Source organism: Salvelinus fontinalis, chromosome 12 (assembly GCF_029448725.1).
Source record: "Salvelinus fontinalis isolate EN_2023a chromosome 12, ASM2944872v1, whole genome shotgun sequence".
Lineage (NCBI taxonomy): Eukaryota > Metazoa > Chordata > Actinopteri > Salmoniformes > Salmonidae > Salvelinus > Salvelinus fontinalis.
The window spans coordinates 29464844-29472624 of NC_074676.1; the positions used below are offsets into that span (position 1 = coordinate 29464844).

Below are 7781 nucleotides of genomic sequence, written 5' to 3' on the forward strand. Positions count from 1 at the left end.
TACGGTTTGCAACTGCACATGGGGACAAAGATCGTACTTTTTGGAGAAATGTCTAAATCTTAACTGAGTATACTGACAGTTCGTTCATCTGTTAGTCTTCTACATATCTGCACATCAAATTCAGGAACGTAAACGCCTGCTCCTGTGCTATCTGGGTCTTTGGATCCATCTGTGAAAAGCACAAAAACTTCTACCAATGTAATTGTCAACCAGTTTCCCTATATCACTGACCTCTGACCAATCTTTCCTTTCCCTACCAAGGTTAGATCAACAACATGATCAGGGAGTAACCATGGAGGAACAGTCCCTATCACCACAGAAGGGCCAACCTCTAACTTCCTCAAACCACTCTCATTAGCAAGCTTTCCAACTGTCCAACCAAAACCACTGCCTTGTCTACTAGTATATTCCCACAGTCATCTAGAACAGTAGCAGTGGGATGCTCAACCTCACAGCTTTTCAACCTAATAAGCTAATGACCATTTTTATACCGTATATCCAAAGACATCTCACCTGCCTCCACTAGTAAGGCACATACAGATCTTGATTTAAATGCACCAATACATATCCTTAAAGCTAAATACTGGATTCTGCCCAGCTCTGAAGCCAAGTCTTCAACGCTGTTCCATAAACTATACACCTGTAATCAATTGTCGTCCTGATCAGAGCTCTATAAATATCCATCAACGATTGTCTGTCAGCACCCCATTCATAACCAGAGACCGAGCGCATAAGATTCACTACCTTCTTACACTTTGTTTAAACATTTAGGACATGATTTTCCCATTTATATCGCTCATTGAACCATAGACCCAAACATTTTTTCCTTATAAACTCTCCCCATAGGATGTCCATACAGAAACAACTGTATATTATCAGCAACTTTCTTCTTCGAGAACATAAAACAAGTCTTTGCCACTGACAATTTAAAACCCCAGTCAATCGACCCTCTTTCAACATCCACTGTAGCTTGTTGAATAGATTTGATCACATGAGAGACATTCCTTCCCCTCTTCCAAATAGCTCCATCATCAGCATATAGGGAAGCCCCCTACCTACATTCAAAAACACATCTTTAATCATAATGTTGAACAAAATTGGACTGATAGCCCTGCCTTGAGTACCATTGTCAACTCCATAGGCATCAGATAAAATGGATCCTATTTTAACCCAAAAAGAGCGATTAAATTAGTAGGTCAAAACCCAGTTATATAATCTCCCACCAATACCAAGTCTTTCCATCTTAATCAGTAGGCTTTCTCTCCACATACTGTAGTGTCATAAGCCTTTTCAATGTAAAGAAAAAAGACAGGAACCATTACTTCTTTCATGATCAGAGTTTTTCAACTTCATTGCTCACCTTTACTAATGCATCAAAAGTAGATCAACCTTTATGGAATCCACTTTGACATTGACTCAATAAACCTCTATGTTCCAGGAAATATGACTGTCATCTTTTCCATCAGTTTACACAAGTTAGAGGTCAGTGCTATTGGTCTATAACTGTCCGCTCATGAAGAGTCCTTACCAGGCTTTACAAAAGGTAATATTACTGCACGTTTCCAACCAGAAGGTATAACCCCCTCAATCCAAATCTTATTAAATAATCCTAGAAGAACATGTATGACCTCATCAGGTAGATGCTTAAACATTACATGGCCAACTGATCATAACCTGGGGCAGTATATCCATAGCCTAAAGGCTGAACGCATCTCATTAACAGTAAAATCAATATCCAAAGAAGAGTCAGCGGTATCCCTTTTCTTATTAACATTAACATGAGCATTTAAAATCTCACACCTGCGTTGCTTATATACTTGATCCAAAGTAACACCACTATGTACCCTAGCAAATGTCTTCCCCAACAAGTCAGCTTTTTCTTCATCAGTTACGGCCATTTTTTGACCCACAACCAAAACTGGAATTCAAGTTGACTTGCTTCTTTCAGTTATTTTCTTCAACATAGACCATACATCCCCCAGCTCAGTACCACTGTCTATTGTAGAGCAGAACTGTCTCCAAGCATTTCTCTTGACAGACTTAATGACCCTACATACTAAAGCTATCTTCCTTTGGAAATCAACTAGATTCTCAGGAGTAATATTCCTATGCAACACTCTGTTAGCCCTATTACTTTCTTGATTAGCTGCAGTTGTCACGCCCTGACCTTAGAGATCCCTGTTTATTCTCTATATTTTGGTTAAGTCAGGGTGTGACTAGGGTGGGTACTCTAGTTTTTTTAATGTTTTCTTTTTCTTTGTTGGCCTAGTATGGTTCCCAATCAGAGGCAGCTGTCTATCGTTGTCTCTGATTGGGGATCATACTTAGGCAGCCCTTTTTCCCACCTTCAGTTGTGGGCTCTAGTCTTTGTTTGATTGCATGTATTTTGCATGACGAAGCGTTTCGTTCGTTGTATTGTTTATATATTTTTTAGCTGGTTCACATTTTAATAAAATATGATGAACCCAAATCACTCTGCGCCTTAGCTTTTTTACATGGCACATATTGCACTTTTACTTTCTTCTCCAACACTTTGTTTTTGCATTATTTAAACCAAATTGAACATGTTTCATTTTATTTGAGGCTAAATTGATTTTATTGATGTATTATATTAAGTTAAAATAAGTGTTCATTCAGTATTGTTGTAATTGTCATTATTACAAATACTTTTCTTTTTTTTTTAATCGGCCGATTAATCGGCATCTGCTTTTTTTGGTCCTCCAATAATCGGTATCGGCGTTGAAAAATCATAATTGATCGACCTCTACACCCTACCACTGACTGGATCCTTTGAACCATCTGTATATATCCTTAATAATGAATAAAAATGATTATCTATATATCTCTCCAGTCTCCTCTCACGTCGTCACGCAGTTTTATACTGCCCTCAATCATGTCCACATCTAATGTACACTTGGTTTCGGAAATAGCCACAGAGGAACGTTCCCCAATGCAATTGACAGCCCCACCTCTCTCTCCCCCAGTCCATATTCTACCAGGTTCTGCCCGACTGTCCACCCGTACGCCCTCTGCTTGCCCCCCCCCCCCCTCTGCTTACCCCCTCCTCGATCCCATCATTCACTAGTACCGCAGTATGTCATTCTTAACTCCCTTTCAACCTTGCCTTGTACGTTAATGCAAGTTTGTCCCGCCTTATCCTCAGTGGCAGTTCCCCACTATCCACCTGCAATGCCTCATTAGGTGTCGTCCTGAAGGCACCCACACACAATCTCAGTGTCCTTGACTGTATCCTATCCAGGCGCTGTAGTACCGTTTTGGCTGCCGATCCTTATACAAAGCACCCATAATCCAAAGATGACCTGATCAATGCCTGATACATATACAACAGTGTTTGTCTATCTGAACCCCAATCATATCCTACCACTGCCCTCATGAGGTTCAGCACCTTCCTACACTTAATTTCAATATAATCAACATGTCTCTTCTATGTAAGCCTCTCATCAAACCACATAACGAAATACTTAAACTCAGACACCATACCTATATCCTGACCGTATATTTGCAGCCTAGCATCTTTAACTTTCCTCCTAGAAAACACCATTAAGCAGGACATGGCCACAAACATCCTAAACTCCCATGCTAGAGACTATTCTTCCACAACTCCCACAGCTTCTTGTAACTTTGTCATCACATATTTCACATTCCCACCTCTCTTCCATACAGCCCCATCAACGGCATACAAGGCCACACCCAAGCCCTGTCCCACCTCAAATATGTCATCTGTCATCATCAGGGTGAACACTGGACTAACCACACTTCCCTGAGGAGTACACTGTTCACATCAAACCACATTGACAATTCTGACCCCACCCTCACTCCTATGACTCGATTGAACAGGAAGTCCATGATCCAATTATACAGAATCCCTCAATGCCAAACAGAAGTCCATGAGACGTGAAAAAAATCTTCCTTAGTTATTAATTTTCTCGAAATCTAAAGGCACAAATTAGATTTGATACAATGTCTTAAGTAGTTGAACATGTTATTACTCCAACCTCGTGAAAGGGATAAACTGAGATGTTTTCATTTTTATGAAAAACAACTTTAAATTGAAAGTGGCTTTGATTTGACGACATGCGCAGGTCGGCGAGATACGACCGTTACACGGTCATGGCTAGAAGGGATCTAGCTTTTGTCAAATTAATGTCAAACCTAACCCTTTTCCTAACCTTAAACTATTCTCCTAACTCGAGATGTTAATTATCCTTACCTGCTACGAAGCATAAAATCTGACGTTAGTTTGACATAAACTGGATCCCTTCTAGCCATGACCCCGTTAGACCTGATGACGTTTTCTATGCATGACCTTAGCTAGCCAACTTCACCATGACACCGCCTACAAGTGTGATTGGGGATTTCTATTGGAGAAGCAGTTTAAATCTATCTTCATGCTGTACTGTCTTTGCTACTTTGACATTACCTTTGGTGCTTTCAAGACAACTGGTGCCGCGTTCAAAACAACTTGGAACTGGGAAATCTCAGATTTCTGACTTCAGTGCGTTCTAAACAACTGGGAACCCGGGAAAAAAAACTATTTATTAAACGGTAATCCAACTCGTAATTCCAACTCGGGAACTCTGGCCTCTTTCTACTCTTTTTAGAGCTCCGACTTTCTGACCTGAAGATCTCTGACTTCATGATTTGACCTCGTATTTTTTTTTTTTAGAACTCCCAGTTCTTTTGAACACGGCATGGGAACTTTAAAAAAAACTAGGTCAAATCATGACGTCGGTCCGAGTTTCCGACTTGGAATTCCGAGTTGGATGACTGCTCAAAATGATTTTTCCCAGTCGGAGCTAGTTTTTCCCAGTTGTCTGTCACGCGCACATAGGGCCAAATCTAACGTTGAGACAAAGTAACAAATAACCTAGTACCACATGTAAATGGTGGGTGTAGATTAACTTCTGGTTAGTTAACAGTAACTTTCCTGATACCTACAAAATGACAATTACATTTCCTTTCCTAAAAGTAATGTCAGAAGTGGGATTTGAACCCACGCCTCCAGGGGAGACTGCGACCTGAACGCAGCGCCTTAGACCGCTCGGCCATCCTGACGTCGGTTTGTCTAAAGACCTTACCATATATGAACACAGACTTTGTACTAGCAATTGTCTAATAAGACAGTTGAAAAGATAGTTAGTGATAATGGTACGGTGAATAACAACTGTTCTAATCAGACGGTTGAAAGGATAGTTAGTGATAATGGTACGGTGAATAACAACTGTTCTAATCAGACGGTTGAAAAGATGGTTAGTGATAATAGTACGACGAATAACAACTGAATAAATCATGAAACAAGGACGTTTATCTGCGAGCAAGCAAGCAAATGAGCAGCTAGCTATCATGCATAATTCCTAGCAGCTAGCTAACGTTAGCACGTGGTTTCAAACTCTAAGCAGAGGGTTCTGTCTCCTGGTGTGACCTCCTCCTGGCATCACTGCAGCACGCACTCAGCCTGTGTTGATGGAGATGTCTGCACACCAAGTGCCACAGCTGCATACTTGGGGGGAGGAAGGAGCAAGAACAAGACCTCCTGAGGACCACAGACAACTTTAAATCTCTTATTCATAGTCTGTGTACATGTTGACAGAGTTGTCTGACTCGCTGTCCGTACTTCAGTGTTACTGTTGTAGTGAAAGAGGGGATTCATGACTCACCTGGGGTGTAATTTCAGGGAGTCACTCGATCTGGGTTGTCCCTGCCCTGTGTGTCTACACAACCAGCCTACAGGCTGCAATGCTTCCTAAGGTAGGATGGGCTATGCTCCAAAAATACTCCCGCTCTGTCAGGAGAAGAGTATTTATGTCTCAGCGTTTGCACAAGCATGAGAGAGAAATAAGATGAAAGATGCATTGTTTCAGTGTCTGTGGAGAGTGGAGTGTTACTTGCTCCCCCTGGTGTGAACATTTGGACCAGTGATTATTTTATTAAAACTTGGCTTATCCACTCACTGACTGTATATCACTATACACCAGACTTGACCTTTACAGCCTGCCATGTTTTTTTCATATCCTCTCTGACCTCCCAATAAGGGAGTCACATAGTAGTGGTGTGTGATTGGTCATCGTCGCCTAGGTGCTATGTGGAAGAAGTTCTGTGAGCGGTGGACACCCAATTTTCCCGAAATCTTACTGTCACAGCATTCCTCAGTTCAGTGTCTAACACACTTATCTCTCTCTTTTGGGTGGGGCAGAGTGATCACCGGGTTGTTTGCCCCCTGTGTCAGCAGGACAGAGGGGCTTCTGTGTGTCAGCAAAAGCAAGCACCACCCAAGCAATGTAACAGCACAGTGAGAATCTACTGCCATCAGAGTGATTAGAGATGTTATTGTTAGAGATGTTATTGTCCCCTCCACTTTCCACTCACGCAATTCCATAGGCCTCATTTCTTATTTATAGTCACTGAGAATTAACCAAATATGTCACACACTGTAGCAAGGGGGCTCGGTGCTGTCATGGTGATGAAGAAATTTCCCTCATATTGTTTCTCTTGTAGTGTGTCTCCTTACTCCATTATTGGAATATGACTTCCTGACACACGGTCTGGCTGGCAAACACACATACCTCATACGCACTCACCATTCCATTACTCAAAAAGTGTAACTTCAGAAAGCCTAATAAGTGCAACTGATAGTGAGCATGTACACACTCAAAAAGTACTCTATTATATTGTATTACTATATTGTATATTAGTAATAGAATAGTGGACTTGAATCCTATGACTTGGAATTAAAGTTGAGTCTCACAAATTGAATAACGACTTGAACTTGGAGCGTTGACCCTCATGACATGACATTGAACGACAGATGATACATGAGATGATATTTCAACACCATGCGTTCCAGTATAAAAAAAATCCTTCTTGCTTTTACTATTATTCTTTAACATTGGGACATAGAGACATCATATGGATAAGTAAAAAGATCACCATTATGATATTTCAACACAATGTATTTTACCAGAAATACCCTTCCCACTTTTCACATAATTTTAGTAGAAATACACTTTCATCTTTTTATTTAACTAGGCAAGTCAGTTAAGAACAAATTATTTTTTACAATGACAGCCTACCCCAGCCAAACCATAACCTGGACAACACTCGGCCAATTGTGCCTCACCCTATGGAACTCCCAATCACAGCCAGGAGCTGAATCAGGGTCTGTAGTGGTGCCCCTAGCACTGAGATGCAGTGCTTTAGACCGCTGAGACACTCAGGAGCCCCAGCTTTCACTCTATTAGATGTGTAATCGATGTTCTATAGTTGATGTTAAACGTTTGTTTAAATGGATGTTTAACTTTTTATTTAAAACCAGCTTGGGTTTGATTATTTTGCTTTACCATGTGCCAGGAAAAATAGCTCCAGTCAATGTCCTGGACTGCAATTCAGCTGAACAAAATCTTATTTTCCTTCTCAAGTATATCATGCTGTAAACTTATTCAACTTGTATATTTTGTAATTGGTGACTTTCAGGCTTTATACAGAAAGAAAAAAAGTGGCCATGTATGCAAAATTGTATATGATGCAAAACATTTACTGGAAAACTGTTGGATTAGTAAAAGTGTGCCCTATGCCCTGAACCCTTTATCCGCTTGACAAAGAACGCAGTGTCTGAGCTTAGATCGCAGTGGGAGAAAAAGGTTCCCGCACACGGCTGACACAAACTATAGTAAATATTTGGGCTCTCATGCTTTTTTCAGTTGAAGTAAAATATTGAAGTAGGCAGAGCTTGTGCTTCCCAATTCAAGCTTGTACACACACGC

The 7781-nt window shown here is 40.8% G+C and overlaps 1 non-coding gene across 1 annotated transcript; it reads right to left on the reverse strand.

Annotated features, from left to right (window-relative positions):
• Positions 1 to 4993: 4993 nt before the first annotated feature.
• trnal-cag (transfer RNA leucine (anticodon CAG)) lies at positions 4994 to 5076 on the reverse strand. Its single transcript has one exon. It is a non-coding gene; the product is annotated as a tRNA-Leu (tRNA).
• Positions 5077 to 7781: the final 2705 nt, after the last annotated feature.